This window comes from Pan troglodytes, chromosome 9 (genome assembly GCF_028858775.2).
Source record: "Pan troglodytes isolate AG18354 chromosome 9, NHGRI_mPanTro3-v2.0_pri, whole genome shotgun sequence".
NCBI classification, from domain to species: domain Eukaryota; kingdom Metazoa; phylum Chordata; class Mammalia; order Primates; family Hominidae; genus Pan; species Pan troglodytes.
Genome location: NC_072407.2, coordinates 48,732,116 through 48,755,941, shown reverse-complemented (window position 1 = coordinate 48,755,941; position 23,826 = coordinate 48,732,116). Strand labels below are relative to the sequence as shown.

At 50.9% G+C, this 23,826-nt stretch overlaps 1 protein-coding gene and 1 long non-coding RNA gene across 7 annotated transcripts in view; one reads left to right on the top strand and one right to left on the bottom strand.

Annotated features, from left to right (window-relative positions):
- Nucleotides 1–15,773, bottom strand: part of TSPAN18 (tetraspanin 18) — a 205,648-nt gene extending 189,875 nt beyond the window's left edge. For 3 of the 6 annotated variants that reach the window (XM_016920716.4, XM_009460279.5, XM_063783995.1), the window contains exon 1: nt 15,465–15,770. The gene's annotated coding sequence lies outside the window, so the exon portion shown is untranslated. Of the gene's footprint in view, nt 1–15,464 lie in introns of all 6 variants that reach the window. The other 3 variants (XM_009460282.5, XM_009460283.5, XM_001159889.7) reach the window with 2 other exon arrangements.
- LOC134807346 (uncharacterized) lies at nt 6,055–23,289 on the top strand. Its single transcript, XR_010147538.1, has 3 exons — nt 6,055–6,343; nt 6,459–6,573; nt 23,065–23,289. It is a non-coding gene; the product is annotated as an uncharacterized LOC134807346 (long non-coding RNA).
- Nucleotides 23,290–23,826: the final 537 nt, after the last annotated feature.

Below are 23,826 nucleotides of genomic sequence, written 5' to 3'. Positions count from 1 at the left end.
GCTGAGCAGGTTCTAAGACAGACCAGTCCACTGTGCACTGCTGGGCTGGATGACGATGCCGCTACCTTCTGGATGGATGACCCTCAGCTTCAAACCTTCAGCAAAAGTCTAGTGCACACAATGGAAGGGAGGGAGGAAGAAAGGGAGGGAAGGAGGGAGGGAAGGAACGAAGAAAAGAAAAAATGAGGGAGGGAAAGAGGTAAGGAAGGAAGGAGGGAGGGAGGAAAGGAAGGAAGAAAGGAAGAAAGGAAAAAAGGGAGGGAGGGAGGGAGGGAAGGAAGGGAGGGAGGGAGGAAAGGAAGGAAGGAAAAAAGGGAAAAGGGAGGGAGGGAAGAAAGAAGGAAGGGAAAAAGGGAAGGGAAGGGAAGGAAAGGGAAAAGGGAAGGGAAGGGAAAAAGGGAAGGGAAGGGAAGGAAAAAGGAAAGAGAAAAAGGGAAGGGAAGGGAAAAAGGGGAGGGAGGGGAGGGGAGGGGTGAGGCAGGCTACAAGAAGCAACACCAAGGACCCTTTCTGCATTCCACATACCTCCCAGGCAAAAATTTCCATACAACGGAAAAGGCCAGGTCTTGCTATGCTTCAGACAAATATTTCCACTTTCTCATACCCCCTCCACCTGCTGGGTGATCTACCCGATTCCATAGCTGCAGCAGGTCTCCATTCTGTAAAATGGAGATAAAAATCCCACTCCAGTTGGATTGCTGGGCATTGAATGAGCTATAACGTATATGGGTCTGGGGTGTATATGGAAAAACTCTGCTGTTTCTGGAGAGGCAAAGGAAAAAAAGGGAAGGGAGTGGGGAGAGAGCAGAGAGAGGAGAGGAAGGAGAAGGGTGCAGAGGGGAGGGGAGGGGCCAACCTGGCAGGTCGCTCCCATGCCCAGCACCAGGCTAGGCACTTGATCTTGTTTTTGCTGTCCCTTTTTTCTAGATGAGGAAACTAAGGTTCAGAGGGAATAAATAACTTGCCAAAGGTCATGTGGCTGGTAGGGACCGACCCAGGATTTGAACCCAGATCCATGGGACTCCAAAACTAGAATTCACCTCTCTTGCTCACAGCACCCATTCAAATGCCAGGAGGACTCTACAGCTGCCTTCAGAACTTCCTTCTAGCAGCACGTTTCATGTTAATCCCGTATGTCTCACCAGCAGACACGCACGAACTCACACACACAACTTTAGCTACATTATCATCATCATTATTTTTTTTTCCAAAAAGATTCTATCAGTAAGGTCATTTTTCTTTACACACACACATACACGTCTGAGACAGGTTTGAATAGACCTTTGTGAGTGGCTAGACTACGAAGAAACAAAAATTGCCCATTATTTAAATTCGATTACATAGCAACCACCTTTTTAAAAGAATATTTTTATTTGAGCTCATTGTGCAGCCAATCTTCAGACACTTTTCTTTCATTAAACTGCTTTGAGAAGGAAAAATTATCAAATGAAAGGGAGGAAATGTTATGCATATCATCCCAGCTCTTGAAAAGAATGCCATGGATTGTCCTCTTTGGCTCTTAATTTATTTAAACAACATCCCCACTTCCATCAACAACCACACCTCGGCTTCCTGAGAGCTTTTCTCCAGGGGACACAAGGCTCCGAGGTCATGTTCCCCGTTCAAGACTCTCAGGGGAGACCCAGAGGCTCTGGAGTTAAAAGGAGAACAAGCAGCCCCACTCCCGTGATGTGGATGGGATATCAGAAATCCACAGGGATGGCAAAACCTCGTCTCTACTAAAAATACAAAAAAATTAGCCGGGTGTGGTGGTGCACGTTTATAGTCCCAGCTACTTGGGACAGGAGAATCGCTTGAACCTGGAAGGCAGAAGTTGCAGTGAGCCAAGATCTCGACACTGCCCTCCAGCCTAGGTGACAGAGAGAGACTCCATCTCAAAACAGAAGTCCAGAGGGAACATGAGAGTTTGTCAGAACCAAACCAAGACTGGACTTAAAGATCAGGCTTTCTGGACTCGCAGTCCAGTGCTCCCTCCATCACTCCATTTGAGGAACAATGGAAGACAGAAATTCACAGGCTAGGATGGGGTTGTGGGGGCAGCTCCCCCAATTCTTTGCTAATTCTCTGCATTTCCAGGTGTCCCTGTCTTGCTGAGGGCCCACAGCCTCTGAGCTCGGCCACTACGTCCCCATCAGCTTCTAGGTGCAGAGTCCCCCAGGGAAATCTCCCACCTGTGGCCCAGTCCCAGCCCCTCAGCAGCACCAGGTGCCCCACGCCCCTGGCTGGCCCTGCCCTCTCACAGGACACACAGGTGGCAGCTGTTCCCCTTGGTTGTACAGCCTGCTTTCCCAGCAAGAAGGCTCTGGAAAGGAAAATAAAACAACAAAAAGCCCTTTGATCTGCCAACCGACACCCTTATCACACAATGGAGGAAGGTAGAGATGCCCTCTGTCCTGACCCACGGGTCTCCCGGTCACACATCCTCCCCAAAGGGTCCCAAGGGCTCTTTCCCAAACCCCACCTAGCCCAGGCCCCTGCACCCCACAAGATGAAAAGGAAAAGATGACATTTGCGGGGACAAAGCAGAGATAGGCAAGGGGCGGGCAGAGATCGGAGAGGGCCAGGCAACCATGACAAAGAGAATAAGCCACTGACCCGGTAGCCACCCTACCAGAGGTGTCTCTGCAGATTGTCCATTTGGTGGGACAACAGGAAAGGGGCGTGCATGAAACAAGCAGCTCATTCCACTAGTCGGGAATGACTGCATCACGGCTGGCCGTGCAGTGGCACGCCAGGCACCCATCCCAAAAGGACGTGCCTCTCCCATGTCCCATGGTCCACCCAGGAGAACCTCCATGGCTTCGGTGAATAGCTGTTCCCTCCGGTTCCTCCAACCTCAAGCACCAGCTTCAAACTCTTGGCCTGAAGGCAGGCTGGAAACCCATAGGAGCAGCCCAGGGCTGTCTCTGGGCCCAGAGACTGGTGTAAGACTGAGAGTGACCTTCCATTGAATATGCTTTTGTTTTATTTCCATATTCTCTTGCTATGTTACTCTTTATTTTTTCCTAAGTCTTTCACCAGGAAGACATGATTACTTTCTTTTCTTTTCGAGACGGAGTCTCGCCTGGCTCTGTGGCCCAGGCTGGAATGCATTGGCGTAATTTCAGCTCACTACAACCTCTGCCTCCCGGGTTCAAGTGATTCTCCTGCCTCAGCCTCCTGAGTAGCTGGGATTACAGGCACCCGCCACCACACTCGGCTAATTTTTTCTATTTTTAGTAGAGACAGGGTTTCACAGTGTTAACCAGCATGGTCTCGAGCTCCTAACCTCAAGTGATCTGCCCGCCTCAGCCTCCCAAAGTGCTGGGATTAACAGGCATGAGCCACCGCACCCAGCCAGACGTGATTATTTTCAAAGAGCAGTTAACTCCTGGAAAATCCAAAAAAAAAGATACGGAGAGAGGGAAACCCTGGAATCAAGAAACCCCCCTCACTTCCTGGGATATTTGACTACCTTCCCACCCTGTTGCGGCCTCCACCTCCCTCACAGCCTAGGTGCAGAAGTAAAGGTCCCCATTCCCTTGTAGTTTTGGCAGCTGCCACCAAACGAGGGATTCAAGGCTGGATGGGAGCAAAGGGCCAGGAGAGAAGTCACCAAGACCCCTGGATCCTGATTTCCTCCCCACCCTGCTGTTAAGAAACAAACCAGCTCCAAAAGGGAAGACCATGAGGATCTGCAGAGGAGCAGAGCCAGGAAACAGACCATCTGGCGGTGGAGTGCAGGCTCCAGGTTCGGACTACCTGGGTTTTACACTCCTATACTTGTTCAGCAGCTAGGTGACCTTGGGCAAGTAACTTAACCTCTCTGTGCCCTGGTTTCCTCAACCATAAAATAGGGATAGAGTACTGAATTAGAAGATGTCTAATTAGCGGCTGAATTGTGCTTCCTGCACACTCATATTTAAGCCCTAACCCCTAGCACTTTGGAATGTGAATGTTTTGGCAATTAAGTTATAATGAGGCCTTAAAGGGTCCTAATCCAATCTGACTGGTATTCTTAGAAGAGGAGCTCTGGACACACAGGAGACACCAGGGAAAGGCTGTGTGAGGACACGGTGAGAAAGTGGCCATCCGCAAGCCAAGGAGAGAGACGTCAGAAGAAACCAAACCTGCCAACACCATGGTCATGGACTTCCAGCCTCTAAAACTGGAGAAACAAATATTACATGAATTAATTTATGTAATCCTCACAACTCATAAGTTATGTGTTATATTTAGTCCCATTTTATGATGGGAAAATGAGGCACAGAGAGGTTGAGGAGCTTGTCCAAGGCTGCAGAGCAGGTACGTGATAAAGCTGGGGCTCCAGCCGGGGGGGCTCCAGCCAGGTGGGCTCCAGCATTCCCACTGTAAAAAACTCTTCTATTGGTGGATGAAATCTGATTTGTGAGGGCCTGGCACCCTGCAAGTAATCAACACATATTAGCTGTGATCATCTACAAGCCAAAGAACACGGAGGATTACCAGTAACCACCAGAACAACCTAAAAAAGACTGGCTTGAAGAGGAGAAAATGGAGAGAAGGCAAGAGAATTTCTCAGGCACGAAGAGGAGAAAATGGAGAGAAGGCAAGAGAATTTCTCAGGCACCTTCTGAGACCCTACCAGGTGCCTGGGATACAAGGAGGAACAGACAGGCACTGCCGCTGCCTTCCTGGGCTTACACCAAAGTGGAGGAAATAAATGTTAAAAAAAAAATTACACAGAGAAGTGAACAATCATCCAAGAGTGACAAAACACCACTAAGGAGAGGACTGTGGAGCCATCTGAGCCTACAGATGGGAAATTTGGCCCATTAGGAAGTCAAGGAGGACTTCCTGGAGGAGGTAATGCAGGGGCTGGGATCCAAAGGATGAGGAGGAGTCAGGTAACTAAAGAGGGAGGAAAAAGCAGTCCAGGGGAGGAAGATCACAAAGATTCGTTCATGAAGGTAGGGGCGAGAGAAGAAAACAAGCGGCAGATGGGCTGGAGAAGAGGGAGTGAGGCTTGCGTGGGGAGGGGGCAGAGGTCACATGAAAGCCCTTTGAACACAACAGAGAATCCATCGAAGGGTTTTAAGCAAGGCGGCTAACATGACCACATTACACAACAGATGTTTTCCTAACTAAGTGTGTAAGCTGAACTTCTGTATTTCTTTTTAAGGCAGAAGGAAGCAGTGGGAACTTCAGAGTTAACTTGTCTATAAATTGAATGCAGACTTTCAAATCCAGCTGGCATTTTCATAGATCGGGCTCCCTAAAATGAGGTACGCCTATTGATTTATCACACTGGAGAAGGGTGGGCCTCTCTGGTGTGCTGGAGACGTCAGGGAGTGCCTCTGGTGGCTGTGTCATGGGAGAAACCTCACATTCTGAAAGTGATCTTCCCACTCAGCCACCACGACCTGCTTCCTGCGGTGACCACAATCTTCCCAGACCCCCTTCTCAGCTTCTCCTCATCCTCCAACCCAGCTTGTCCTTTGGGTCCATGAGGTGGCCTTTCTGTCCTGGATGCCCTGAGCATTTTCATGGCATTCTACGGCTCCCTTTGGGCTTTGGTGCTATGGCCTCCCCATGCCCCCACATAAGAGGGGCTTAGGGGCAGAGGCCTTGGTACATAGCAAGGAGGGATGGAATCCCAAAGAAGCTATAGCTAAGAATCTACCCATTCAATCATCCATTTCCTCATTCATTCAGCATGTGAGCATCTGTTCAACCCCAGGCACTGAGCTCCACGCTGCAGGCTCCATGGAAAACCAAACAGAAACATCTCCGCCCTCACTCTATGGAGGAAAACAGATGACAAATAAAATATTTAAAGTAATCCTAACATTCATTGAATACTTTTCATGTACCACATTCCATCCCAAGAGATACATTTATGCATTTTAATCAAACCCTATGAGTTCAAATGGAGTCAGAGAGAATTTAAGTGATTTGTCAAAGATCAAACAAAGGTCATAGTGTGAGGCTGAACTGGCATTTGAACCCAGGCGCTGTGTTCAGAATGTGTCCTAACCCTCCACAGCAGGTTGCCTCCCCTGCTTCCTTGCACCCAGATGAGGCTGCATATCAGAGTCCTCCAGCCTCCACAGCTAAACTCCCAGACCCTTCCGGGCCCGGAGGGAAGGGCTCTGGAGCTGAGAGTCATCTACTGAGCCTCCCAGGGACCCCCCCCCATTCAGATGCCCAGACACTCTCCTGGGGAGAGAAGCCCAAATTGCAAAAGTCACCACGACTTCTGATGCTAAAATGGAACCCAGGAAAAACATCAAGCAAGAAAAATCCATCTCAACTGATATTCTCAACTTGCGAGGAGACGGAGCTGGCAGGCAACTCCAGAAAGGCGAGTTGAAAGAATGCAAATGGTGCCTTTCATTCGGTCAACTCAAACAATTATTTCTAGAAAACATTGTAGCTCCAACTGGTTGTAATTTCTATATGCTGATGTTTCCTGGGAGACATCCCATCTAGGGAGCAAAGATGAATAACACAACTGGCAAACACTTAGCTGCGGACAGAGTGTGTTTTGACACAGACATTCACCTCCTTTGATGCTGAGGACTAGGCTATGAGGTAGGTATATAAACCTACTGTAATAGTAAGAGGAATGAAATGTATAGAGAGTAATTTACCAGTCACTTACTAGTTGTATAGGTGTATGAACTTGGGCAAATTACTTAACCTTTTTGTGCTGACTTCTTTGACAGTAAATAGAGCAATGATACTACCACCTCTATGGGTTGATCTGTGTACCCCAAAACGATATGTTGACAGCCTAACCCCTGGCTGTCAGGAACTTTGCAGATATAATCAGGTTAAGAGGAGGTCATGGCTGGGCGCTGGTGGCTCACGCCTGTAATCCCAGCACTTTGGGAGGCCGAGGCGGGCAGATCATGAGGTCAGGAGATCGAGACCATCCTGGCTAACACAGTGAAACCCGTCTCTACTAAAAAATACAAAAAAATTAGCCAGGCATGGTGGTGGGCACCTGTAGTCCCAACTACTCGGGAGGCTGAGGCAGGAGAATGGTGTGAACCCAGGAGGCGGAGCTTGCAGTGAGCAGAGATCGCCACTGCGCTCCAGCCTGGGTGACAGAGCGAGACTCCGTCTAAAAAAAAAAAAAAAAAGAGGAGGTCATTAGGGTGGACCCTAATCCAACATGACTGGTGTCCCTATAAGAAGAGGAGAGGCAGACACACAGGAAGAATGTCATGTGATGATGGAGGGAGGCATCTACCAGCCAAAGAACACAGAGGGTTGCCAGTAACCACCAGAAGCTAGGAAGAGGCAAAGAGGACCTTTCCCTAGAGCCCTCAGACAGAGCATGTTCCTGCCAACACCTTGTCTGCAGGCTTTTAGCTTCCAGAACTGTGAGAATAAGTTTCTGTTGTTTTAAGCCATCTAGTTTATGGTGCTGTCATGGCTGCCGCAGGAAACCAATAAGCCGCCTCAAAGGGCTAGGGAGCTGCCTCAGAGCTGCTGCCCTGCACCACAGAAGCTGAGGTCTGGATGCAGGAGGTGTCTGAGGGCCCCAAGGTGCCACAGTCACAGCCTTCCCTGGCCTCCGTGCCTGAGTCAGCATAAATCCAGCTGCAGGGGAAGGCTACACTCTTCAATGACCCCAGGAACAAGTGTTCACTATGCTCAGGAGAAGAATGCGCATCTCAGAACCCTGTCTTCAGAGACCATCCTCTTCCTAACCGCAGGCCCCTCCACTCCCCGTGTCCAGCCTGCCCAGCTCTTCTCCACAGGGACCATGGAGGGTGGTGTTTCTGTTTTGACTGGAGAAATGCCTCATTCCCCAAGGGCTAAGACACCAACCAATGAGCAAGTTCCCTGGGCCTGCCCTGCTGGGGGAGCCCTAAATGTCAGGCAGCAGGTGGCCCAGTGCACTTGGCCCACTAGAGCACGCTGCAATCTGTCCCCCCAGAAGGAGAGGCAGCAACACACGGTGGGGTGGGAGAGCCTCTCTCAGCAACACCCCCAGCCCTGAACCCACTGTGGGAGTTAGACATGAAAAGGTGGGCCTAAATCCAAGACCCAGGGCTCCAAATTCTTGTCCCGTTTCAAATGGAAGCCATATTAGTTCAACACAAGAGTCCAGCCCAAGGCTGATGGGAAGGGAAGTGGGTACCTCTCCTTCCAACGACCAGGAGTCCAAGCACGTGTGCCCACTTCTAGCATCTCCCCAGGCACTGTTCCCTTGCCAAGGGCAGCTCTTCCTCTTCCTCAAGGGGGAGAGAAGGGGTGCAAACACGACACCTACTATGTGCCAGGCACTTGACTCGCTTTTTAGCTTTCCTATATTCTTGCCATTTTGTAGAGGAGAAAACTGAGACAGGCTGAGAGAGATGAACAAGTGTTAAGTAGAGCAGTCAGGATTTGAACCTAGGTCTGGACATCTTACTATCCACAGAAAAGCAGACCTGGAAAGCCTCCTAGGGCCCCATCTTAGTCCGTGTGTGTTGCTACAAAGGAGAATACAAGGCTGGGTAATTTATAAAGGAAGAGGGTTTTTTTGGCTCATGGTTCTGCAGGTGCCAGCATGGTGCCAGCATGTGCTTCTGGAGAGGGCCTCAGGCTGCTTCCACTCAGGGCAGAAGGTGAAGGGGAGCTGGCATGTGCAGAGATCACGTGGTGAGAGGCAAAGCAAGAGAGAGGGGAGGGAGGAACCAGGCTTTTTAACAATCAGCTCTCCTGGGAACTGACAGCATGAGAATTCACTTGAAGAAGGGCACCAGGCCACTCATGAGGGATCCGCCCCCATGACCCAAACACCACCCCCACAACCTCCAACAGTGGAGATCAAATTTCAACATGAGATTTGGAGGGTCAAACAAACCAAACTATAGCAGGACCCTCCGCTTCCCTGCCCACTCTCACAAGGACACAATGGGCCAGCATGGGGGTACACAGGTGGATGGGAGCTGCAGGTAGCAGCACCAGGTGTGCCTTGGAGGGTTACCCCAAAGCTTGGCTGCATGGCAATTCCCAAAGCGGCCCAAATGTGGGTCCCAAATTCTTATGGCTCTCCCTATGAATACCTAAGACTCTGGCTTGTCTCACCTCAAGGCCAGACCCTTCTCCATTAGTTTCCAGATAGTTCCTGCAACCTCCCCTCCTCACCATCCATAAAATGAATACAGATACTCTACCCTATTGAGGAATGCAGGGAGGAGACAGGAGCAGAAGTGGGTTCTGAAAGATCCTGGGAGACATGCTGGAAAAAGTTCGCAGAGCAGTAAATTTCAGTAAGCCAAAGGAAGTCATGGGAGAACTGGGCTGAAGATCCAGGGCCTGGCTTATAGTGCCCTTGCCATGCGTGGACTCACCTCCCTCTGGTATGTTATAGGCACAATACGATCTGCCCAGAAATAATCTCAATAGACACAGTCTGTAATCTACAAAGAGCAATGTACATCGGGGATTATTAGGGAAAGGAAGCTTCTATGTGTTAACAACCAGCAACATACCAGCTCTATACTAGAAGCTTTAAATGCATCATCTCAATTGATCCTTAAAGCACTCTACTAGGGTAAATGTAAGTGCAGAGACTTAGTGCTCATCAAATATCCATGTACTTCCTTACATTCTCAGCTTCCCTGAGGGCTGGTTTGGGGCCAGATGACAGTTCTGACCAAGGTGCTGGAGGTGAAGTGATGCGTGTCACCTCCTGGCCAAAGCAGTTGAGTATTAGTGTGGTTTTCCCTTCTCCCTCTTCCCCATCTGCAGTAACTTTGGATGCCACATGCTTTAGAAGGGGCAGTTACAAAGATGGTGGAGTCATCATCTTTGGAGCCTGGGTCCCTGAGTGACCATGTGGAACAGAGACCCATATTAAACAAGTAATGTGATCAGGAGTTAATCATTTTGTTAAGCCACTGAGATTTTAGAGTCATCTGTGGTTGCTGTTATTCTGATTTTCACAGATAAGGAAGCCAAGGCCACACAGCCAGTAAATTGCAGAATCCGGATTCAAATTTCAGATCTGTGACTCCAATATGCATCCTCTTTCCATTACAACCTTTTGTTGTTTAATAAGATCATTCCCCCCTCTAACCCCTCCATAAGCAGCCATGTCCCAAAAAACTCTTACTCATCACTGTCCCCAAAATGCCTGAGTAATCCATGCAGGACAAAAACGGAATCTCATAAGGTGCCCTGAGCCTGCAAGATGATCAAAGGTGGGGAGGAGGGGGTTTGATTCAGTCTAAGAGATATCATTCCTGGGGCTTTTCGGCTCACAGGAGGTTTTGATACATGAGGAAATATAATACAGTGGTTTAGCACACAGGATAAGAGAATCAGATCAACCGAGGATCAAATCCCAATCCCACCACTTACTCTGAATTCTTCCTGAGCCTTCACTCTCTAATCTACAGAACGGGGGCAGTATCCAAACCATCCTTGTAGGCAGAGACAGGATGAAGTATTGTCAAGCACTTGGTGGACGGCAGCATTCCCCAAGTGTCTGCTCCATGATAATCATCTCTGGGTTATCTCAGAGCAGCAGCCTTGCTGGAACAAGATGAGGCAGAGGCCCAGCCTGGCCTGTCCCCTCCCAAGCCGCTGGAAGAGGCTGCCCCAGCCAGCATGGCCAATAAGGTCCAAAGCTTTAGACCACGGACCGGGCCCAGCCCACATCCTTGGAGCAGACCACGGGCAGAACACAAAAAGGGATTCAGGGCCAGCCAGACATAAAGCAACACAACAGAAGAACCAGATTATTTATCTTAAAGTCGAAAGTGTCTTCTAGGAAGAAGGCTTTTTATTTGGGTGACTCTGGGAGAGGCTGATCAGCTTAAACACATTATCTGCACATATGGTTTTCATACCACGGTGAAGGGTGGGAAACAAAGGGTGGAAGGGAAAGGACAGGCAAATGCTAGCTGATGAAATATCATCCCTCAACTGCCAGGAGCCAGGATATTGTCAGTGACGTCAAATTGGGCTTCTTGCCATGGGGACGGGGCTACCATGAGCCTAGTCACAAGATTCAGGAGTCCCTCAATGAGGCAGAGAAAGGAAGAAAAGAACCAAAAAAGCAACTTATTCACCCTTACCTTCTACCCCAAAGACAGATTCTCTCTCTCTCTCTCTCTCTCTCTCTCACACACACACACACACACATACAATCCAGAAAACTAGAAAGGACCAAAGTTAATCCCTCCCATTTTACAATAATAGTAATAATGATAATCATGACAATGATGATGATAGTGAACACTTAATGAGCACTTACTATATGCCAGGCATTATGCTAAATGTTTTACTAGTTTTATCTCAAAGACTATCCACAACAATCTGATGGGGTATTACTAGTTCCATTTTACAAATCAGGAAATGGAGGTACCAGGGGTTGAATGGTCTAAGGTCACACAACTGATATGAAGTTATGATAAAGCTAACAGGCAAATCCAGGCAGTTTAACCACCACGCACTGCTGCCTCTAAAGAAATAGAGAAACCGAGGCTCAGAGAGAGGCTGTGACTCACACAAGGCCACATCGCTCCATCTGTAACAGTATCAGGGCTGGAACACCAGTCTCCTAATGCCTGGTTCAGCTACCTTTCTGCTCCATCCTGTTGCCTTTTGTACACACTTGCCCACCACCAGTGAACATGTTTTTGCTCATCTCCAAGTTGTTGAATTCACTAATTAAGCCAGCAGTCTTGGGTGCAGACCAGGGGCAAGAGCTGGATCTTAAGACAACAAGTACCCAGATGAAAGACCAGCCCTGCCAGCTGCAAACACAGGCTCACCATCTTACTCTCCCATTCTTTATAAAAAGTGTTTCAAACGCCAAGGGCAGTGGCTCACGCCTGTAATCTCAGCACTTTGGGAGGCCAAGGCAGGTGAATCACGAGGTCAGGAGTTTGAGACCAGCCTGACCAACATGGTGAAACCCGTCTCTACTAAAAATTCAAAAAAAATTAGCCAGGCATGGTGGCACACACCTGTAATCCCAGCTACTTGGGAGGCTGAGGCAGGAGAATCTCTTGAACTCGGGAGGCAGAGGTTGCAGTGAGCCAAGATCGCACCACTGCACTCCAGCCTGGGCGACAGAGCAAGACTGTCTCTCAAAAAAAAAAAAAAAAAAAAAAGTGTTTCATGATCCACCCCCACTCCCTCAGATGGAGCGCTAATGCAGGTCCAGGGTGCCAGCCCGGGTGGCAGGAGGAGCCCAAGCTGGTACATTTGCTCAATGGCATCAGGTGGTAGAAACGCCTGATCAATGGGCATCATCTGCTCAGTGGGACCAGAGTGCTGGTTTCCAAGGCCCCCTCCCTGTGCTGCACCTCAGCTGAGCATGAACAAATGTTCCTGATTTTCCCTCTCAATGGCTGATGAAATAGACCAGAAAAGCAGCCCTCTGGAAAGGGAGAGGTCCCTAAAACCTGCACCCCAGGAACTGAAAGGGCTCTTCCCAAGAAGAGTGGGGAGCGAGCCTGCGGACTAACATGGGGCTCCCAGCAGGGACTGGTTACAGACATTCCCCTCTCTACCCAAAACTGCTGGGCACTTTGTCCTTCAGCTCTGATGGCAGGAGCTGGTTTCTGAATCTGCTGCATTCACTCAACGCAGGATTTTGCTGTGTACAGGCAGGCAGAGAAAGGCAAGCCAGCCCAGAGAGGCACCTTCCACTGAATGGAAGGCGGAAGGAATGGAGCAGGGCTGCCCAGCCCCCTAAAAGGTTAGACTCTCCTGCTCTAAGTTGCAAGATGGCTCAGAATCTCCTCAGCCAACATATTCATTTTACAGACTGAGGAAGCAGGCTCAAGAGGGGAAATAACCTGCCCAAGGCCACACGGATGACTCAGAAGAGCTAGATTTCAAATCTGCTATTTTCCCTCTTCCTGGCACCCCCTCCCACACATCCTTGAATTAATCCTGTGTCCCTACCCAGCACCCTGCCCTCCAACACACCCCTCAGACCATTAAAATCTCATTTTTTAAAGGGCAGATGGTTCCTTCCTGGATTCAGCCCAAGGTGTCCTAAACCCAACCCCAAGGTATCCTAAACCCAACTAACTTCGGCTTCTAGAAAGTGTCCTGGAGCTTTCAATGATGTGCTACCATTTCAGCCTGGGGTTGGGTAAAAGCACCACATATACTGGCTGTTTGAATGGGTTTGGGGACAAGGGAGACAAGGAAACAGAGTGCCCAAGACTTGAAATGTTGCTAAATCAGAGATCTTGGAGTTTGCCTGGGAGAAGACTGAGCCCACACAAGATACTTTAAGCCCAAACACAGACTTTAGTAGCCCTTGGGGACCTTCAATTCCCTCTCCAATTCAGGAAAAGTGGGGTGGGGGTAGGGAGAAGAGGGGAGGGACAGAACACGGGAAACGCTGGCCTTTTAGGGGCCCCATGCTCCCAGGCAGGTTCCAAGGCAGGGCTGGTCCATGCAGGCTTCCCTCCACAGAAAAACAAGAGTCACTAAAAGCAAAACACAACAAAAAAAACTTCTTTTGTTTTCCAGCCCCCTGGAATGTCTTAAAGACCTATCCAGAGACAGCAGGCTTCTCCACCCTTTCCTTTCTCTCCTCTCTCCTCCTCCTCTTCTATTCAAAATAAAAATCATGCTGATCTGTCTTTATGGCAACTTTGTCCTGGAGCATTTCAGTAGCATCCAACAAAAACATGTGGCAGACTACATTGAACAGAGGAACCTCATCTCTTTCAGGGACCCCCATTTCCCCCACCTTTGTAAGGGACATTAAGGACATGGGAGCAGGAGGGGGGCTGCCCAAGGAGCACAGGTTACCAGCTAAGAGAAAGATGAAAACTTCTACCAACCACAATGAGGCCACGGCACAATCTATGATTTGCTCCTTTGCACTCACTTGGAGTGATGGGAGGAGGGAGGGAACTGGAGAGAAAGATGAGGCAATAGTCCCTCCAATGTCCCTTCAATGTTAGCCCCGCACATGACAAAGATGACAGTCCTCACAGATGCCAGCAGCTGTCGACTTCCCAAGGCACAGACACACAGACTCAACATACAGGGACCCGGAGGCCAGATAACTGGGACCCAGGGCAGATTTCCACCAATAATTGTGAAATGACCAGAAGAATGTGGCCTAGAGACCACAGACCCAGGGGATGAGGGTGGGGGCCAGGGCTCCTTGACTGCTGAGAAATTTAACACTTCGCCTGGACTGCTGAAGTCTTTAAGGCCCCATCCCCCACCGCCCGCCCTGTGCCTCCCAGTTTACTTGTGCCCAGAGAGAGGATACCCCAAGACCCCCATCCTGCCTTCACCAGACAGGGATTCGACCAGATCCAGGAAACAAAGGTGCAACTTTTACAAAAAGGGTGCATGCATTTTGGGGTTTGGGTTTCTGCAACTCCAAAAACCGTCAAAAAGTTAATTCTCCAACCCACTCTCTCTGCACCAATTCGCAGTTGTAGTTTCTTACGTCTTTTTCTGGGGGTAAATTTCTTACTCATCCATTTGCCCTGCCAGCCTTCCCGAGAAAAATCACATCCTGACTCCCAGCCTTTCCAGCCCACGGCGCAGTTATAACTGTGGACCTTTCGCCTCACTCTTGGTCCCGCTCCCCCGTCTGGCTAGTGTAGGGCGGGCTCCTCGGGGCGAGACCCCGCGTAAGTTGGGTGTCTGTGGTCCCTGCGTCCTGGATGTCGGCGCAGTTGCCTCGCAGGAGCCAGAACGCGCTTCCTGCGGGCGAGGGCCGGGGCAGTGCGCCCCCTGGCGGGAGCCCAGTCACCTCACTCCAGCGGGAGCCCAGTCACCTCACTCCAGCAGGACCCGGAGCCGGCGCGATCCCACCCGAGCCGAGCACCCTCCCAACTGGCTCCCACTGCCCCCTAAATCTGGACGTGCCCGAGCCTCCCACCCACCCAGCACCCCATGGAGTCTCCACTTCCCCAAACCGCACACACCTAAGGAATAAGGGGGGTACTGGAGGAACGCGTGGCGCCTCCGCCCCGCCCCGCCCCGCTGCCAGGGACCCCAAAGGCAGCCCGCCCTCCATGCAGCTGCCGGGCCCCACGGCCCTCCCGGCCCCGATCGCCGCTCCCAGTCCCTGGTCCCTCACTGTCCTACCGGGTGGCGTGGCGAGCAGCCCCTTTCCGGGCGCAGCCCTGGCCGAAACCCCGAACCTTGTAACCACACCTGCCACCCCGCGCCGTTCTCCAGAAGCCCCCACTCCTCCACCTGGAGCATTGGGAGCCCACCGGCTCTGCACCTGTCCTGGGCGCAGCCCCCGGCCCTCAGCGGACTCCGGGCAGGCACCGGGTGGAGACCGTCCCCGGCCTCCCAGCCCCCGCGTGCTAGTTTGAGTGGAACTTGGTTGCCGGGCTTCCGTCCTGGGATCCCTACTCCACCCCAATTCCCCGCCGCGTCCAGCAGCACCCCCAGGGCGGCGCGCGGGGGGGTCCCCAGGTCCCCGGGGGCGCGGCGGCGGCGTGCGGAGGGCACGGAGGTGCGGAGCCCCATACCTTCCAGCGGCGGCGGCCGGACCCCGCGCCAACTCCCGCCGGCGGCCGGGGGGAAACTTTCCTGGTCGGAGGGGCGCGCTCGCAACTTGCCCGGCGCCGGCTGCCTTCCCGGCGGTGGCGGCGCGTCCGGGGACCCGCAGCGCGAGGCGGCGGCGCTCGCTCGGGGCTCGGGGCCGGGACCGGGGCCGGGGCCGGGGCTGGGGCCGGGGCTGGGGCTGGGGCTCGGGCGGCCTCGCGCGGCTCCGCGGTGGATCGCTCGGCGCTACGTCCGCCCCGCAGCCTGGAGCCCCGCGACGCCGGCGGCAGCTGCACGCCCGCCAGCCCGCCGGCCCCACCTCCGCCGCCGTCCGTCCCTCCCCTCCCCCGCCCTCCCTCCCCCTCCCCAAACCTCCGCCCCTCCCGGCTCCAGACGCCGTTGCTGCCGAGAAGCGCGTCTCCTCTGCGGGCTGCCCCTCGCCTCCCGCCAGCCTCCGCCTCCTCCTCCAGCCCCGCGTCCAGGCCTTGTCTGGGGGTCCCTGGGCCCACCCTCTGCCCATCTCCCCTTCCTCCGCCTCCGACCACCTCCCGCTCTGCCCGCGGGCCCTCTCTGCGTCTGAATTCGGAAGATCGTTGCGGGAGTGGGGAGAGGGGCATGCTGGACCCGAAGTGTTTATTCCAGGGGAACTTTCAGCTGACCCCGGGGCCCAAACGCAGGGGTTGGGGTGAGATCCTCGGTCCCGATCGGGCTCCTGGGCTTCCCGCTGCCGGGGGAAGTACCTGTTGAAAGCCTGGGGAACTCACCCTCCTCTGACTTGCAGATAAGAAAGGGGACTTCCAGCATGGAGGGGCCTGACCCCAGGTGGGATGCAAATGACTTGGTTGCAAGGGGCCAGATCGGTGTCTCCGGCCTCAGGGCTGAGGTTCTTGCGGGGCTGGGGAGCTTATCTTTTCTTCTCTGTACTGCTGCCACAGCAGCTCTGGCTCCCAACCCCTGACATGACTTGCCTGAGACTTTTAACCTCTGAGCCTCCTCTAAACAACTACCCGACCCTGCCCCAGACAAAACGGACAAGCAAGCAGATCAAAGCTGACAGCCCAAGTGAAAGTACTGATGACAGGGGCTCGGGTCGCCCACTCCTCTTCCCTTGGCAACTCTGTTTTGAGTCCCAGCTTGAAGCTTCCACACCCCATCCCCGTGGGCCCTAGGCATTCAAGCACACATCAGCTCTGCAGGAGGCCCCTTGGCCAGCTGATTCTCACTAAGGGGTGACTGATAGGAAGGAGTTGACCCTACTCCTGTCTTGTATATGGATGTTGGTAGTCAGGCCACTGGGCAGAGTTTGGGGGGAGGAGATCTTCTTGTTTTGTTTTTGTTTTGTTTTTGAGACAAGGTCTCGCTCTGCTGACCAGGCTGGACAAGCCTGGTCAACAAGCACAGCTCACTGTAGCCCGACCTCCTGCACGGCTTACTGTAGGCTCGACCTCCTGGGCTCAAGCAATCCAATCCTTCCAACCCAGCCCCCTCGAGTAGCTGGGACCAGAGGCATGCGCCATCATGCCTGGCTAATGTTTTCTGTTGTTTTTGGTGTGTGTGTGTGTGTGTGTGTGTGTGTGTGTGTTTTGTAGAGCTGGACTCTTACCATGTTGCCCAGGCTGGTCTCCAATTCCTGGCCTCAAGTGATCCTCCCACCTCAGTCTCCCAAAGTGCTGAGATGACAGACGTAGCCACTGCACCCAGCCACCAGCCAGAGTTTTGAGAGGCAGGAAGTGGCTGCCTTTCCTTGCCCACATTCCAGGAAATGGATTCATCCCTGTAAGGACTTCAGTGATGTCTGGTCCTTTCAAGAACTTCACCGCGTCACCGGGACTCTTAGAGTAGGCACGTGGCTGCAAGAAAAATCCCTGGATCCGCGGTTTCAAAGGGACCCAGAGTGAGCAAAGCTTCACCCAAGGGGAGGAAGTCCCTAATGGTGGAATTTCTATAAGAGGAGGACAAGGAGAAGGGCTCCACATTCACCCTTCAGCTGCCAAAACAGAATGGAGGGTGGAGGCTGAACACCCCGCAGGCCCTGCACTTGTGGAATGCTGCTGGGAGAGGCCCTGTGTGAGCCTCCTTGGACACCAGGCGCCACATACATTTCAAGAGGAAAAACGGGAAGCCCACAGCGAGGGTGCTGGAGCTCGGGAAGTGGAGACCAGAGACAGGCAGAGAGAGGGATAGAGTCTCTAAGGGTCTGGGGCTTGGCAGAACGGGGCAGGCGCAGGGGAAGAGAGTGCAGACCCGCTGCACAACTCAGACAACCAGCTCGGTCCCTGACTCCAGTTCCAAGTCAGTTTCCTGGACCTCAGCCTCTCTCCAGCCTCCATGGAGGACCTGGCCCTATCTGTGCATTAGCTAAGGACATCTGCTGAATAGGCTTCTCTAAATCAACTCTTATTTTTTCATTTTTTTAAAATTTACTTAAGTGAGCTTGTTTTTAAAAAGGTATGTTAAATTATTACCATAAATGGAAAGCCAGCATCACATTACTATAAATAGAAGGTAACCATTAAAATAAATACAATGAAAATAAGTGTTATTAAATTCTAACAATGTATCTTTAACCACAATAATAATAATACAGTCTAACAAGGTACTGCTGCCTGAGGAGGTGCTGAAGCTCAGGTCCCACTTTCTCTTTGAAAGGGAGGTTACCAAAGGCTAGAAAGGTGTTAAAGACACATTAGCAACAAACTCTTCATCAAGAGCATTGATGAAAAGAGAACTGGGAAGGGACCCCCTCCACTCCCACTCCTCACCAGGTCAGTTAGGGTATTGGAGGCCCTTGGATTACCTCCAATGACCTTAATTTCCTTGAACATCTCGGATGTCCTCTCAATTGGGAAACATAATTCTATGTATTGGTGCAAAAGTAATTGTGGGCTGGGTGCAGTGGCTCACGCCTGTAATCCCAACACTTTGGGAGGCCGAGGTGGGTGGATCACGAGGTCAGGAGATTGAAACCCTCCTGGCCAACATGGTGAAACCCCGTCTCTACTAAAAATACAAAAATTAGCTGGGCATGGCAGCACGTGCCTGTAATCCTAGCTATTCGGGAGGCTGAGGCAGGAGAATTGCTTGAACCCGAGAGGCAGAGGTTGCATTGAGCCGACATTGCGCCACTGAACTCCAGCCTGGCGACAGAGCTAGACTCTGTCTCAAAAAAAAAAAAAAAAAGTAATTGTGGTTCTCATCATTGAATGTAATGGCGAGAACCACAATTACTTTTGTACCAACCTTATATTAGGCCAAAAAAGTACTGTATTTTTTTAAAGTTAGGCGCCCGAAGAATTTAGTCCTGGACAAGATAAGGCCGACTCGGGTTACAGGAAGACCGCACCTCCCTCTCACAAGGTAATCTTGAGGAAATCCCTCCCTTCTCTGGCCTCAGTTCTTCCATCTGTAAAATGGAGGCTTGGGCAAATGGCCCATAGAATCCCTTTGGCTGTTTGATGAAAGCAAGTAAGACACCAAGATTGTGGCTTATCAGGAAACTTAGAGGGTGAAGTCTCCACCAAGGAGAGGGGCTAGAGAGGGGAGAAGCTGGGAAGGAACGAAAGAGCAGGTGGTGGGGCTGTGGATGGATGGGCAGTCCTCAGGAGGGAGAAGGAGCAGGGAAGGCCAGAGCCGACCCACTGGAGTCTAGGTTGGCAGAAACCCAGAAGTGGCCTGGCCTGAAAGTTCTAAAAAGATTCAGGAAGGAAACTTGTGGAGAATTCACTGTAATCCAACCACTTCATTTCACCAATAGGGAAACTGAGGAAGAAACATAGACTAGATTCTCATCATGGTTAAGAGCTGGGCATTGAACCCAGACCTCCTGACTCCCAGGCCAGGGTGCTTTCAATACCTCTGGAATTGGGGCATCTAGTGGAAGTGGTTCTTCTGAAAATACTCACCTTTCCCCTAGGAAGCTCTTAGGCTTCGCTTTCTCCAGCATCTGGAGAAAAAAGTTGAATTGGCCTAAAAGCCCCAAATTCACCGAAGTGTGTCTGGTGCTGCACCACCCAGGTTCTACGCCCCAATCACTGTACACAGTATTTACAGTGATTGGGGTGAGCATTTGCAGACCTAATGCCCAGCAAAGATCCCTGAACCAGGAATCCACAGGCCCACATTCCAGTCTTGGCCATCTGGGCGATTCCTTCCCCTCTCTGGGCCTCAGTGTTACCATCTGTGAAATGAGGCATCTGGACAAGATCAGCAGGTTTCAAGTTGGGTTGGTAGGTGCTGCTCCTGGGTATCTTAAGAATGAGAATATCTTAAGAATGAGAGTGGTGAGAGAGGAAGAGCAATCCCCCTCCCAGCTTTAGCCAGAAACAGGTTCCCTTTTCATCTGTTTTGCATGATGGTGTCTCACATGAGATTTCAAGGAGAAAGTGTCCTTTGCTTAAAAGGCATTTGAAATCACTAGAAGGGACGACCTCTGGCTTCTGACATTTATAACGTGATGGCTGATTAGGCTGCGCAATTCTCAAGGTCTGGGGCCCTGCTTTGTTCATCTCTGGGTCTCCAAGACCCAGTGCAGAGTTGGTACTCAGGGGAATTTTTTTTTTTTTTTTTTTTTTTTTTTGAGATGGAGTCTGGCTCTGTCGCCCAGGCTGGAGTGCAGTGGCGCGATCTCAGCTCACGGCAAGCTCCACCTCCCGAGTTCACACCATTCTCCTGCCTCAGCCTCCCAAGTAGCTGGGACTACAGGCGCCCACCACCACGCCTGGCTAATTTTTTGTATTTTTAGTAGAGACGGGGTTTCACCGTGTTAGCCAGGATGGTCCTGATCTCCTGACCTCGTGATCCGCCTGCCTCGGCCTCCCAAAGTGCTGGGATTACAGGCATGAGCCACCACGCCTAGCCACTCAGGGGAATTTTTTATGCCACCTCATAACTGTGCCACCTTGAGCCAGCCACCTAAACTCTCCCATGCATTTCTAAATGGGAATCGTAACTGCAACTCTAGCATGGGGTGGCTGTGAGGGTCTCATGGAAACTCCTTGGTATAGCTCCTGGCACATGATAAATACGCAATACAGGTGAGCCCAATGCTTGAATGGCTGTTTGGATAATACTAGACTTGGCAGATTCTTTCCCCAGAGGCATGCTGACCTTACAACCTAGCTTTGCCAAGGCAGTCTGCATTTTAAATGTTTAATCATTGCCTCCCTGATTTTTTTCTGAATTGTCTCCTTTTATATGTAATTTGCAATCATTTCCAAAACGTGACAGTTCATTAAATGTACAACTGAGTGATTAAATTTGTTTATCTTTGCAATGACTTTCATGGAAATAAATTCACAAATCTTAGGAACACCCTGTGGAGGTTAGAAGGTTGTGGTCTTGACACTTCTGGGCCTCGACTAGCTCAGGGATTCCTCCACTTTCTCTCTTTTTCTCCCTTCAACAAGCTACACACAGGCCAGGGCCAGCCTCTCTGAGTGTTTTTAGCACAAGGTCCAAGGGTCTGCCTGCTCCTTCACCCTCAGGAATGCTTGCAATTCCCAGGGACACACGCGTGCACACACACACACACACACATTATATACACCCCGCCACACACACACACACACACACACCCTGCAGGAAAAGAGGTAGAATCTGGATGGCTTTGCTGGGAGGGGTCCAGGGTCAAGCTTCCTCTGAATGCATTGTGGCTGAGCTTTCCAAAAAGTAACTCCCTGGGAATAGCAAGGGAAGGTTCTGCTGGATAAAGAGATTGCTGAAACTTCATCCTCTACCTTCACTTTTAAATTAACTGATAGTCAACAACACAATACCAATAACTGCCATTTATGGAGTGCTTACTTGGGTAGACGCTCGGGTTGCGAGGTTAGATAAACCCAAGTTCAAAGCCTGTCTCCTTTGTTCACCAGCTGTTTGGCTTTGGGGAAGTTACTTTGCCTCCCTGTGCTTTAGACTCCTAATATTTAACATGAGGCACTGTGATCAAGCCTTTAGAGGCCTGCAAGCCTACTTAAGCCTCCAAACAACTCCATGAGGCACAGATGGTCAGGAAGCTTGTTTTACAGAGAGGGAAGCTCAGAGACCTGCTCAAAGTCACCCAGCAGATAAAGAACTGGGATTCAAACCTTTCTCATTATATTTACATCCGGACCACATCTTCATGTGACAGGGAGAGAGGAGTGGGCAAGGGAGGTCAGGTGACCTGGGACCAGTCCTGGCCTGGAACCTCTGGCTGTGCAAGCTTGGACGAGTGGCCTAACTTCTCTAAGCCTGTCTTCTCATCTATAAAGGGAGATGTTAACACCTACACAACTGTTGTAAACACTGAAGGAGATGACTTCTACAAAGAGGCTTTGAAAACCAGCAAGCATGTAACAAATGTAAGACTTTTAAAATCACCATTGTCGTCTGTGTAGAGCTGCTGAGATTACAGGTTTAGCACTCAGAGTCTCACAGGGCACCTGGTACAATTCAGTCATGCAACAAATATTTGTGAAGGTTCAACTGTGAGCCAGGAACTGGCTGTGTACGTGGGCACTCACATTTGAGTAAGAACAAAGAATGCATGTGGTCCCTGGCATAATCAATGCAATCAGTGAATTTTTAAACTTCAACTAGGCTGGGCACGGTGGCTCACGCCTGTAATCCCAGTACTTTGGGAGGCTGAGGCGGGCAGATCACCAGAGGTCAGGAGTTCGAGGCCAGCCTGGCCAACATGGTGAAACCCCGTCTCTACTAAAAATATAAAAATTAGCCGGGTGTGGTGACGGTGGGTGCCTGTAACCCCAACTACTTGGGAGGCTGAGGCAGGAAAAGCACTTGAAGCCAGGAGGCGGAGGTTGCAGTGAGCCAAGATCGCACCAGTGCACTCTAGTCTGGGTGACAGAGCGAGACTCTGTCTCAAAAAACAAAAAACTTCAGACTCATCTCATGCAAGGGCTCTCCCATTTCACTGAAGATAACACTGACGTAAAGCTGGGGATGGGCAAGAGGGAGTTATCCAAATCTACCAGCACGTTGACTTCAGAGTTTAGGGAAGTTTGGATCCTGCCTCCCACATTACTGTTCTCTGCTTCATTTTCTGCTCTCCCAGACTCATCTGCTCACAGTTACCCTCTTCCTGCTGAACTATTAGTCCCCATGCCCCTGCTGCCTGCCTTCAGAGCCCCTATGTCTATCCACTACTCTGCACTTGGATGAAAAGAAAAGAAATGGGAAGGCAAACACATATCTGTCAACCAGGGATCTCGGGCAGTGTCCAGGAGTTCCCCTTGGAAAACTCTAGAGGTGGGTGCATGGCCCAGGGCTCTCTGGTACCTGAGCAGATACCACCTCTGAGTTGCTGAAAATCCCACCATGGAAGTAATGGTGATTCAGATCAACTTCCTTGAGGTGTCGGAATGACCCGGCTCTTGGACCCTGGAGGCAAGATTAGATGAGGGCTGAAATCCGTGACCCTGGGCAATTTACTTCCTTTCCCTGAAGCTCAGTTTTCTCCTCTGCAAAATGGAGAGGATAACAATCTTGGAGTTTGGGAAGGTTAACTGAAATAACACATGTAAAAGTGCTCACCACAGGGCACACAGTAATGACTAAAGACTGTGGTATCTATTTTCCTGGCAGACCAAGTCTAATTGATGCACAAAGGATGCATTGAAAGCCTACTGCATGCTTAGAGGAAGCCAAAACTGTGAAGACCACAAGCCAAGAACTTTATTGAGCTCTTACTGGGTACTAGACACTTCGCTTAACACTGTATCTCTATTTATTCCTCCAAACTTATCTCTCCCGTAAGATTGTGGGCTCCTTGAAGGCAATGTCTATTTTAGTCCTCTTTGTCCCTACCATAAACCTAATCTGAAAGGGGGGATGTATTAATATTATTGTCTCCATTTTACAGATGGGAAAATTGAGGCTCTGGAAGATTAAGTTACCTGCCCACGAGCTCCTAGCTAGTGAGTGGCAGAGCTGGAATTTGAACCCAGGCAGTTATATTCCACAGCCGGTGCTCTGTATCCTGACTCACACTACTTCATGCCTGTTATCTCTTCTGTTCTTTCCAAAAACCCTGTGGTCATTAGCATTACCCCATTTACAGATGAGTAAAGTGAGGTTCAGGGAGGTAGAGTGAGTCACCAAGAAGTGCAGTGGCCATGACTTTTGAGACAAAGGGCAGGTGGCTGGCCTACAAGTGTTCTTTAGCCAGTAAGAGCTGCCTGCTTTGGAGCCAACTGACCCCCAGCAGTTACACAAGGTGCTTGGGCCACTGGGGCATGTGCTGGGAGTGGTGATAAGGCCAGTTCACCTCCTGGTCATTGATTTTGATGTCTGCTTCATTTTCTGGGGTGCCAGTGGGCAGCAGACAGCAGAACTGAGGAAACTGGA